We start from the raw sequence: 12839 nt of genomic DNA, 5'->3' as shown, positions 1-12839 counted from the left end.
AGCGGTCTAAGGCGCCAGACTCAAGGGGCTCAGTTTCCTTCGTTCACAACGTGAATCTGTGTATTCTGGTTCTCGTATGAGGGCCTGGGTTCGAATCCCACTTCTGACACGATAAGTTTTATGAAATTAACTGGAAGAGATGTAATTTATAAAACGTCCCAATTGAATGAATCCAAGTCAGGGTGGCCGAGCGGTCTAAGGTGCCAGACTCAAGGTGCTCAGTTTCCTTCGTTCACAATGTGAATCTGTGGATTCTGGTCCTCGTATGAGGGCCTGGGTTCGAACCCCACTTCTGGCACGATATGATTTATAAAATTAACTGGAAGAGATGTAATTTATAAAACATCCCAATTGAATGAATCCAAGTCAGGGTGGCCGAGCGGTCTAAGGCGCCTAGTTTCTTTCGTTCGCAACGTGAATCTGTGTATTCTGGTCCTCGTATGAGGGCGTGGGTTCGAATCCCACTTCTGACATGAAAAGTATTATGAAATTAACTGGAAGAGATGTAATTTATAAAACGTCCCAATTGAAAGAATCCATGTCAGGATGGCCGAGCGGTCTAAGGCACCAGACTTAAGGGGCTCAGTTTCCTTCGTTCACAACGTGAATCTGTGTATTCTGCTCCTCGTATGAGGGCGTGGGTTCGAAACCCACTTCTGACACGATATGTTTTATGAAATTAACTGGAAGAGATGTAATTTATAAAACGTCCCAATTGAATGAATCCAAGTCAGGGTGGCCGAGCGGTCTAAGGCGCCATAATCAAGGGGCTCAGTTTCCTTCGTTCACAACGTGAATCTGTGTATTCTGGTCCTCGTATGAGGGCGTGGGTTCGAATCCCACTTCTGTCACGATACGTTTTATGAAATTAACTGGAAGAGATGTAATTTATAAAACGTCCCAATTGAATGAATCCAAGTCAGGGTGGCCGAGCGGTCTAAGGCGCCAGACTCAAGGGGCTCAGTTTCCTTCGTTCACAACGTGAATCTGTGTATTCTGGTTCTCGTATGAGGGCCTGGGTTCGAATCCCACTTCTGACACGATAAGTTTTATGAAATTAACTGGAAGAGATGTAATTTATAAAACGTCCCAATTGAATGAATCCAAGTCAGGGTGGCCGAGCGGTCTAAGGTGCCAGACTCAAGGTGCTCAGTTTCCTTCGTTCACAATGTGAATCTGTGGATTCTGGTCCTCGTATGAGGGCCTGGGTTCGAACCCCACTTCTGGCACGATATGATTTATAAAATTAACTGGAAGAGATGTAATTTATAAAACATCCCAATTGAATGAATCCAAGTCAGGGTGGCCGAGCGGTCTAAGGCGCCTAGTTTCTTTCGTTCGCAACGTGAATCTGTGTATTCTGGTCCTCGTATGAGGGCGTGGGTTCGAATCCCACTTCTGACATGAAAAGTATTATGAAATTAACTGGAAGAGATGTAATTTATAAAACGTCCCAATTGAAAGAATCCATGTCAGGATGGCCGAGCGGTCTAAGGCACCAGACTTAAGGGGCTCAGTTTCCTTCGTTCACAACGTGAATCTGTGTATTCTGCTCCTCGTATGAGGGCGTGGGTTCGAAACCCACTTCTGACACGATATGTTTTATGAAATTAACTGGAAGAGATGTAATTTATAAAACGTCCCAATTGAATGAATCCAAGTCAGGGTGGCCGAGCGGTCTAAGGCGCCATAATCAAGGGGCTCAGTTTCCTTCGTTCACAACGTGAATCTGTGTATTCTGGTCCTCGTATGAGGGCGTGGGTTCGAATCCCACTTCTGTCACGATACGTTTTATGAAATTAACTGGAAGAGAAGTAATTTATAAAACGTCCCAATTGAATGAATCCAAGTCAGGGTGGCCGAGCGGTCTAAGGCGCCAGACTCAAGGGGCTTAGTTTCTTTCGTTCAAAACGTGAATCTGTGTATTCTGGTCCTCGTATGAGGGCATGGGTTCGAATCCCACTTCTGACACGAAAAGGTTTATGAAATTAACTGGAAGAGATGTAATTTATAAAACGCCCCAATTGAAAGAATCCATGTCAGAATGGCTGACGGTCTAAGGCGCCAGACTCAAGGGGCTCAGTTTCCTTCGTTCACAACGTGAATCTGTGTATTCTGGTCCTGGTATGAGGGCGTGGGTTCGAATCCCACTTTTGACACGATATGTTTTATGAAATTAACTGGAAGAGATGTAATTTATAAAACATCCCAATTGAATGAATCCAAGTCAGGGTGGCCGAGCGGTCTAAGGCGCCAGACTCAAGGGGCTCAGTTTCCTTCGTTCACAACGTGAATCTGTGTATTCTGGTTCTCGTATGAGGGCCTGGGTTCGAATCCCACTTCTGACACGATATGTTTTATGAAATTAACTGGAAGAGATGTAATTTATAAAACGTCCCAATTGAATGAATCCAAGTCAGGGTGGCCGAGCGGTCTAAGGTGCCAGACTCAAGGTGCTCAGTTTCCTTCGTTCACAATGTGAATCTGTGGATTCTGGTCCTCGTATGAGGGCCTGGGTTCGAACCCCACTTCTGGCACGATATGATTTATAAAATTAACTGGAAGAGATGTAATTTATAAAACATCCCAATTGAATGAATCCAAGTCAGGGTGGCCGAGCGGTCTAAGGCGCCTAGTTTCTTTCGTTCGCAACGTGAATCTGTGTATTCTGGTCCTCGTATGAGGGCGTGGGTTCGAATCCCACTTCTGACATGAAAAGTATTATGAAATTAACTGGAAGAGATGTAATTTATAAAACGTCCCAATTGAAAGAATCCATGTCAGTATGGCCGAGCGGTCTAAGGCGCCAGACTCAAGGGGCTCAGTTTCCTTCGTTCACAACGTGAATCTGTGTATTCTGCTCCTCGTATGAGGGCGTGGGTTCGAAACCCACTTCTGACACGAAAAGGTTTATGAAATTAACTGGAAGAGATGTAATTTATAAAACGCCCCAATTGAAAGAATCCATGTCAGAATGGCTGAGCGGTCTAAGGCGCCAGACTCAAGTGGCTCAGTTTCCTTCGTTCACAACGTGAATCTGTGTATTCTGGTCCTGGTATGAGGGCGTGGGTTCGAATCCCACTTCTGACACGATATGTTTTATGAAATTAACTGGAAGAGATGTAATTTATAAAACATCCCAATTGAATGAATCCAAGTCAGGGTGGCCGAGCGGTCTAAGGCGCCAGACTCAAGGGGCTCAGTTTCCTTCGTTCACAACGTGAATCTGTGTATTCTGGTTCTCGTATGAGGGCCTGGGTTCGAATCCCACTTCTGACACGATATGTTTTATGAAATTAACTGGAAGAGATGTAATTTATAAAACGTCCCAATTGAATGAATCCAAGTCAGGGTGGCCGAGCGGTCTACGGCGCCAGACTCAAGGGGCTTAGTTTCTTTCGTTCGCAACGTGAATCTGTGTATTCTGGTCCTCGTATGAGGGCGTGGGTTCGAATCCCACTTCTGACATGAAAAGTTTTATGAAATTAACTGGAAGAGATGTAATTTATAAAACGTCCCAATTGAATGAATCCAAGTCAGGGTGGCCGAGCGGTCTAAGGCACCAGAATCAAGGGGCTCAGTTTCCTTCCTTCACAACGTGAATCTGTGTATTCTGGTCCTCGTATGAGGGCGTGGGTTCGAATCCCACTTCTGACACTATATGCTTTATGAAATTAACTGAAAGAGATGTAATTTATAAAACGTCCAAATTAAAAGAATCCATGTCAGGATGGCCGAGCGGTCTAAGGCGCCAGACTCAAGGGGCTTAGTTTCTTTCGTTCGCAACGTGAATCTGTGTATTCTGGTCCTCGTATGAGGGCGTGGGTTCGAATCCCACTTCTGTCACGATACGTTTTATGAAATTAACTGGAAGAGAAGTAATTTATAAAACGTCCCAATTGAATGAATCCAAGTCAGGGTGGCCGAGCGGTCTAAGGCGCCAGACTCAAGGGGCTTAGTTTCTTTCGTTCACAACGTGAATCTGTGTATTCTGGTCCTGGTATGAGGGCGTGGGTTCGAATCCCACTTCTGACACGATATGTTTTATGAAATTAACTGGAAGAGATGTAATTTATAAAACATCCCAATTGAATGAATCCAAGTCAGGGTGGCCGAGCGGTCTAAGGCGCCAGACTCAAGGGGCTTAGTTTCTTTCGTTCACAACGTGAATCTGTGCATTCTGGTCCTCGTATGAGGGCATGGGTTCGAATCCCACTTCTGACACGAAAAGGTTTATGAAATTAACTGGAAGAGATGTAATTTATAAAACGCCCCAATTGAAAGAATCCATGTCAGAATGGCTGAGCGGTCTAAGGCGCCAGACTCAAGTGGCTCAGTTTCCTTCGTTCACAACGTGAATCTGTGTATTCTGGTCCTGGTATGAGGGCGTGGGTTCGAATCCCACTTCTGACACGATATGTTTTATGAAATTAACTGGAAGAGATGTAATTTATAAAACATCCCAATTGAATGAATCCAAGTCAGGGTGGCCGAGCGGTCTAAGGCGCCAGACTCAAGGGGCTCAGTTTCCTTCGTTCACAACGTGAATCTGTGTTTTCTGCTCCTCGTATGAGGGCCTGGGTTCGAATCCCACTTCTGACACGATATGTTTTATGAAACTAACTGGAAGAGATGTAATTTATAAAACGTCCCAATTGAATGAATCCAAGTCAGGGTGGCCGAGCGGTCTAAGGTGCCAGACTCAAGGTGCTCAGTTTCCTTCGTTCACAACGTGAATCTGTGTATTCTGGTCCTGGTATGAGGGCGTGGGTTCGAATCCCACTTCTGTCACGATACGTTTTATGAAATTAACTGGAAGAGATGTAATTTATAAAACGTCCCAATTGAATGAATCCAAGTCAGGGTGGCCGAGCGGTCTAAGGCGCCAGACTCAAGGGGCTCAGTTTCCTTCGTTCACAACGTGAATCTGTGTATTCTGGTTCTCGTATGAGGGCCTGGGTTCGAATCCCACTTCTGACACGATAAGTTTTATGAAATTAACTGGAAGAGATGTAATTTATAAAACGTCCCAATTGAATGAATCCAAGTCAGGGTGGCCGAGCGGTCTAAGGTGCCAGACTCAAGGTGCTCAGTTTCCTTCGTTCACAATGTGAATCTGTGGATTCTGGTCCTCGTATGAGGGCCTGGGTTCGAACCCCACTTCTGGCACGATATGATTTATAAAATTAACTGGAAGAGATGTAATTTATAAAACATCCCAATTGAATGAATCCAAGTCAGGGTGGCCGAGCGGTCTAAGGCGCCTAGTTTCTTTCGTTCGCAACGTGAATCTGTGTATTCTGGTCCTCGTATGAGGGCGTGGGTTCGAATCCCACTTCTGACATGAAAAGTATTATGAAATTAACTGGAAGAGATGTAATTTATAAAACGTCCCAATTGAAAGAATCCATGTCAGGATGGCCGAGCGGTCTAAGGCACCAGACTTAAGGGGCTCAGTTTCCTTCGTTCACAACGTGAATCTGTGTATTCTGCTCCTCGTATGAGGGCGTGGGTTCGAAACCCACTTCTGACACGATATGTTTTATGAAATTAACTGGAAGAGATGTAATTTATAAAACGTCCCAATTGAATGAATCCAAGTCAGGGTGGCCGAGCGGTCTAAGGCGCCATAATCAAGGGGCTCAGTTTCCTTCGTTCACAACGTGAATCTGTGTATTCTGGTCCTCGTATGAGGGCGTGGGTTCGAATCCCACTTCTGTCACGATACGTTTTATGAAATTAACTGGAAGAGAAGTAATTTATAAAACGTCCCAATTGAATGAATCCAAGTCAGGGTGGCCGAGCGGTCTAAGGCGCCAGACTCAAGGGGCTTAGTTTCTTTCGTTCAAAACGTGAATCTGTGTATTCTGGTCCTGGTATGAGGGCGTGGGTTCGAATCCCACTTTTGACACGATATGTTTTATGAAATTAACTGGAAGAGATGTAATTTATAAAACATCCCAATTGAATGAATCCAAGTCAGGGTGGCCGAGCGGTCTAAGGCGCCAGACTCAAGGGGCTCAGTTTCCTTCGTTCACAACGTGAATCTGTGTATTCTGGTTCTCGTATGAGGGCCTGGGTTCGAATCCCACTTCTGACACGATATGTTTTATGAAATTAACTGGAAGAGATGTAATTTATAAAACGTCCCAATTGAATGAATCCAAGTCAGGGTGGCCGAGCGGTCTAAGGTGCCAGACTCAAGGTGCTCAGTTTCCTTCGTTCACAATGTGAATCTGTGGATTCTGGTCCTCGTATGAGGGCCTGGGTTCGAACCCCACTTCTGGCACGATATGATTTATAAAATTAACTGGAAGAGATGTAATTTATAAAACATCCCAATTGAATGAATCCAAGTCAGGGTGGCCGAGCGGTCTAAGGCGCCTAGTTTCTTTCGTTCGCAACGTGAATCTGTGTATTCTGGTCCTCGTATGAGGGCGTGGGTTCGAATCCCACTTCTGACATGAAAAGTATTATGAAATTAACTGGAAGAGATGTAATTTATAAAACGTCCCAATTGAAAGAATCCATGTCAGTATGGCCGAGCGGTCTAAGGCGCCAGACTCAAGGGGCTCAGTTTCCTTCGTTCACAACGTGAATCTGTGTATTCTGCTCCTCGTATGAGGGCGTGGGTTCGAAACCCACTTCTGACACGAAAAGGTTTATGAAATTAACTGGAAGAGATGTAATTTATAAAACGCCCCAATTGAAAGAATCCATGTCAGAATGGCTGAGCGGTCTAAGGCGCCAGACTCAAGTGGCTCAGTTTCCTTCGTTCACAACGTGAATCTGTGTATTCTGGTCCTGGTATGAGGGCGTGGGTTCGAATCCCACTTCTGACACGATATGTTTTATGAAATTAACTGGAAGAGATGTAATTTATAAAACATCCCAATTGAATGAATCCAAGTCAGGGTGGCCGAGCGGTCTAAGGCGCCAGACTCAAGGGGCTCAGTTTCCTTCGTTCACAACGTGAATCTGTGTATTCTGGTTCTCGTATGAGGGCCTGGGTTCGAATCCCACTTCTGACACGATATGTTTTATGAAATTAACTGGAAGAGATGTAATTTATAAAACGTCCCAATTGAATGAATCCAAGTCAGGGTGGCCGAGCGGTCTACGGCGCCAGACTCAAGGGGCTTAGTTTCTTTCGTTCGCAACGTGAATCTGTGTATTCTGGTCCTCGTATGAGGGCGTGGGTTCGAATCCCACTTCTGACATGAAAAGTTTTATGAAATTAACTGGAAGAGATGTAATTTATAAAACGTCCCAATTGAATGAATCCAAGTCAGGATGGCCGAGCGGTCTAAGGCACCAGAATCAAGGGGCTCAGTTTCCTTCCTTCACAACGTGAATCTGTGTATTCTGGTCCTCGTATGAGGGCGTGGGTTCGAATCCCACTTCTGACACTATATGCTTTATGAAATTAACTGAAAGAGATGTAATTTATAAAACGTCCAAATTAAAAGAATCCATGTCAGGATGGCCGAGCGGTCTAAGGCGCCAGACTCAAGGGGCTTAGTTTCTTTCGTTCGCAACGTGAATCTGTGTATTCTGGTCCTCGTATGAGGGCGTGGGTTCGAATCCCACTTCTGTCACGATACGTTTTATGAAATTAACTGGAAGAGAAGTAATTTATAAAACGTCCCAATTGAATGAATCCAAGTCAGGGTGGCCGAGCGGTCTAAGGCGCCAGACTCAAGGGGCTTAGTTTCTTTCGTTCACAACGTGAATCTGTGTATTCTGGTCCTGGTATGAGGGCGTGGGTTCGAATCCCACTTCTGACACGATATGTTTTATGAAATTAACTGGAAGAGATGTAATTTATAAAACATCCCAATTGAATGAATCCAAGTCAGGGTGGCCGAGCGGTCTAAGGCGCCAGACTCAAGGGGCTTAGTTTCTTTCGTTCACAACGTGAATCTGTGCATTCTGGTCCTCGTATGAGGGCATGGGTTCGAATCCCACTTCTGACACGAAAAGGTTTATGAAATTAACTGGAAGAGATGTAATTTATAAAACGCCCCAATTGAAAGAATCCATGTCAGAATGGCTGAGCGGTCTAAGGCGCCAGACTCAAGTGGCTCAGTTTCCTTCGTTCACAACGTGAATCTGTGTATTCTGGTCCTGGTATGAGGGCGTGGGTTCGAATCCCACTTCTGACACGATATGTTTTTTGAAATTAACTGGAAGAGATGTAATTTATAAAACATCCCAATTGAATGAATCCAAGTCAGGGTGGCCGAGCGGTCTAAGGCGCCAGACTCAAGGGGCTCAGTTTCCTTCGTTCACAACGTGAATCTGTGTTTTCTGCTCCTCGTATGAGGGCCTGGGTTCGAATCCCACTTCTGACACGATATGTTTTATGAAACTAACTGGAAGAGATGTAATTTATAAAACGTCCCAATTGAATGAATCCAAGTCAGGGTGGCCGAGCGGTCTAAGGTGCCAGACTCAAGGTGCTCAGTTTCCTTCGTTCACAATGTGAATCTGTGTATTCTGGTCCTCGTATGAGGGCCTGGGTTCGAATCCCACTTCTGACACGATATGATTTATAAAATTAACTGGAAGAGATGTAATTTATAAAACATCCCAATTGAATGAATCCAAGTCAGGGTGGCCGAGCGGTCTAAGGTGCCAGACTCAAGGTGCTCAGTTTCCTTCGTTCAAAATGTGAATCTGTGTATTCTGGTCCTCGTATGAGGGCCTGGGTTCGAATCCCACTTCTGACACGATATGATTTATAAAATTAACTGGAAGAGATGTAATTTATAAAACATCCCAATTGAATGAATCCAAGTCAGGGTGGCCGAGCGGTCTAAGGCGCCTAGTTTCTTTCGTTCACAACGTGAATCTGTGTATTCTGGTCCTCGTATAAGGGCGTGGGTTCGAATCCCACTTCTGACACGAAAAGGTTTATGAAATTAACTGGAAGAGATGTAATTTATAAAACATCCCAATTGAATGAATCCAAGTCAGGGTGGCCGAGCGGTCTAAGGCGCCGGACTCATGGGGCTCAGTTTCCTTCGTTCACAACGTGAATCTGTGTATTCTGGTTCTCGTATGAGGGCCTGGGTTCGAATCCCACTTCTGACACGATATGTTTTATGAAATTAACTGGAAGAGATGTAATTTAAAAAACGTCCCAATTGAATGAATCCAAGTCAGGGTGGCCGAGCGGTCTAAGGCGCCAGACTCAAGGGGCTCAGTTTCCTTCGTTCGCAACGTGATTCTGTGTATTCTGGTCCTCGTATGAGGGCGTGGGTTCGAATCCCACTTCTGACACTATATGTTTTATGAAATTAACTGAAAGAGATGTAATTTATAAAACGTCCAAATTAAAAGAATCCATGTCAGGATGGCCGAGCGGTCTAAGGCGCCGGACTCAAGGGGCTTAGTTTCTTTCGTTCACAACGTGAATCTGTGTATTCTGGTCCTCGTATGAGGGCGTGGGTTCGAATCCCATTTCTGACACGAAAAGGTTTATGAAATTAACTGGAAGAGATGTAATTTATAAAACGCCCCAATTGAAAGTATCCATGTCAGAATGGCTGAGCGGTCTAAGGCGCCAGACTCAAGGGGCTTAGTTTCTTTCGTTCGCAACGTGAATCTGTGTATTCTGGTCCTCGTATGAGGGCATGGGTTCGAATCCCACTTCTGTCACGATACGTTTTATGAAATTAACTGGAAGAGAAGTAATTTATAAAACGTCCCAATTGAATGAATCCAAGTCAGGGTGGCCGAGCGGTCTAAGGCGCCAGACTCAAGGGGCTTAGTTTCTTTCGTTCACAACGTGAATCTGTGTATTCTGGTCCTCGTATGAGGGCATGGGTTCGAATCCCACTTCTGACACGAAAAGGTTTATGAAATTAACTGGAAGAGATGTAATTTATAAAACGCCCCAATTGAAAGAATCCATGTCAGAATGGCTGAGCGGTCTAAGGCGCCAGACTCAAGGGGCTCAGTTTCCTTCGTTCACAACGTGAATCTGTGTATTCTGGTCCTGGTATGAGGGCGTGGGTTCGAATCCCACTTCTGACGCGATATGTTTTATGAAATTAACTGGAAGAGATGTAATTTATAAAACATCCCAATTGAATGAATCCAAGTCAGGGTGGCCGAGCGGTCTAAGGCGCCAGACTCAAGGGGCTCAGTTTCCTTCGTTCACAACGTGAATCTGTGTATTCTGGTTCTCGTATGAGGGCCTGGGTTCGAATCCCACTTCTGACACGATATGTTTTATGAATTAACTGGAAGAGATGTAATTTATAAAACGTCCCAATTGAATGAATCCAAGTCAGGGTGGCCGAGCGGTCTAAGGTGCCAGACTCAAGATGCTCAGTTTCCTTCGTTCACAATGTGAATCTGTGTATTCTGGTCCTCGTTTGAGGGCCTGGGTTCGAATCCCACTTCTGACACGATATGATTTATAAAATTAACTGGAAAAGATGTAATTTATAAAACATCCCAATTGAATGAATCCAAGTCAGGGTGGCCGAGCGGTCTAAGGCGCCAGACTCAAGGGGCTTAGTTTCTTTCGTTCACAACGTGAATCTGTGTATTCTGGTCCTGGTATGAGGGCGTGGGTTCGAATCCCACTTCTGACACGATATGTTTTATGAAATTAACTGGAAGAGATGTAATTTATAAAACATCCCAATTGAATGAATCCAAGTCAGGGTGGCCGAGCGGTCTAAGGCGCCAGACTCAAGGGGCTTAGTTTCTTTCGTTCACAACGTGAATCTGTGCATTCTGGTCCTCGTATGAGGGCATGGGTTCGAATCCCACTTCTGACACGAAAAGGTTTATGAAATTAACTGGAAGAGATGTAATTTATAAAACGCCCCAATTGAAAGAATCCATGTCAGAATGGCTGAGCGGTCTAAGGCGCCAGACTCAAGTGGCTCAGTTTCCTTCGTTCACAACGTGAATCTGTGTATTCTGGTCCTGGTATGAGGGCGTGGGTTCGAATCCCACTTCTGACACGATATGTTTTATGAAATTAACTGGAAGAGATGTAATTTATAAAACATCCCAATTGAATGAATCCAAGTCAGGGTGGCCGAGCGGTCTAAGGCGCCAGACTCAAGGGGCTCAGTTTCCTTCGTTCACAACGTGAATCTGTGTTTTCTGCTCCTCGTATGAGGGCCTGGGTTCGAATCCCACTTCTGACACGATATGTTTTATGAAACTAACTGGAAGAGATGTAATTTATAAAACGTCCCAATTGAATGAATCCAAGTCAGGGTGGCCGAGCGGTCTAAGGTGCCAGACTCAAGGTGCTCAGTTTCCTTCGTTCACAATGTGAATCTGTGTATTCTGGTCCTCGTATGAGGGCCTGGGTTCGAATCCCACTTCTGACACGATATGATTTATAAAATTAACTGGAAGAGATGTAATTTATAAAACATCCCAATTGAATGAATCCAAGTCAGGGTGGCCGAGCGGTCTAAGGTGCCAGACTCAAGGTGCTCAGTTTCCTTCGTTCAAAATGTGAATCTGTGTATTCTGGTCCTCGTATGAGGGCCTGGGTTCGAATCCCACTTCTGACACGATATGATTTATAAAATTAACTGGAAGAGATGTAATTTATAAAACATCCCAATTGAATGAATCCAAGTCAGGGTGGCCGAGCGGTCTAAGGCGCCTAGTTTCTTTCGTTCACAACGTGAATCTGTGTATTCTGGTCCTCGTATAAGGGCGTGGGTTCGAATCCCACTTCTGACACGAAAAGGTTTATGAAATTAACTGGAAGAGATGTAATTTATAAAACATCCCAATTGAATGAATCCAAGTCAGGGTGGCCGAGCGGTCTAAGGCGCCGGACTCATGGGGCTCAGTTTCCTTCGTTCACAACGTGAATCTGTGTATTCTGGTTCTCGTATGAGGGCCTGGGTTCGAATCCCACTTCTGACACGATATGTTTTATGAAATTAACTGGAAGAGATGTAATTTAAAAAACGTCCCAATTGAATGAATCCAAGTCAGGGTGGCCGAGCGGTCTAAGGCGCCAGACTCAAGGGGCTCAGTTTCCTTCGTTCGCAACGTGATTCTGTGTATTCTGGTCCTCGTATGAGGGCGTGGGTTCGAATCCCACTTCTGACACTATATGTTTTATGAAATTAACTGAAAGAGATGTAATTTATAAAACGTCCAAATTAAAAGAATCCATGTCAGGATGGCCGAGCGGTCTAAGGCGCCGGACTCAAGGGGCTTAGTTTCTTTCGTTCACAACGTGAATCTGTGTATTCTGGTCCTCGTATGAGGGCGTGGGTTCGAATCCCATTTCTGACACGAAAAGGTTTATGAAATTAACTGGAAGAGATGTAATTTATAAAACGCCCCAATTGAAAGTATCCATGTCAGAATGGCTGAGCGGTCTAAGGCGCCAGACTCAAGGGGCTTAGTTTCTTTCGTTCGCAACGTGAATCTGTGTATTCTGGTCCTCGTATGAGGGCATGGGTTCGAATCCCACTTCTGTCACGATACGTTTTATGAAATTAACTGGAAGAGAAGTAATTTATAAAACGTCCCAATTGAATGAATCCAAGTCAGGGTGGCCGAGCGGTCTAAGGCGCCAGACTCAAGGGGCTTAGTTTCTTTCGTTCACAACGTGAATCTGTGTATTCTGGTCCTCGTATGAGGGCATGGGTTCGAATCCCACTTCTGACACGAAAAGGTTTATGAAATTAACTGGAAGAGATGTAATTTATAAAACGCCCCAATTGAAAGAATCCATGTCAGAATGGCTGAGCGGTCTAAGGCGCCAGACTCAAGGGGCTCAGTTTCCTTCGTTCACAACGTGAATCTGTGTATTCTGGTCCTGGTATGAGGGCGTG

General features: G+C 44.8%; 2 non-coding genes across 2 annotated transcripts; both read left to right on the top strand.

The window, feature by feature from the left end:
* The first annotated feature begins 9163 nt into the window (after window positions 1-9163).
* On the top strand, window positions 9164-9285 carry TRNAL-CAA (transfer RNA leucine (anticodon CAA)). Its single transcript has 2 exons — window positions 9164-9201; window positions 9240-9285. It is a non-coding gene; the product is annotated as a tRNA-Leu (tRNA).
* Window positions 9286-11983: 2698 nt separating this feature from the next.
* On the top strand, window positions 11984-12105 carry TRNAL-CAA (transfer RNA leucine (anticodon CAA)). The gene is made up of 2 exons: window positions 11984-12021; window positions 12060-12105. It is a non-coding gene; the product is annotated as a tRNA-Leu (tRNA).
* The last annotated feature ends 734 nt before the right edge of the window (window positions 12106-12839 follow it).

Source organism: Phalangium opilio, unplaced genomic scaffold, assembly GCF_054372755.1.
Source record: "Phalangium opilio isolate 3A_F unplaced genomic scaffold, DU_Popi_V2 ptg000061l_1, whole genome shotgun sequence".
Taxonomy (NCBI): Eukaryota; Metazoa; Arthropoda; class Arachnida; order Opiliones; family Phalangiidae; genus Phalangium; species Phalangium opilio.
Note: the sequence above shows the minus strand (reverse complement) of the source record. Positions and strands in the feature narration are given on the sequence as shown.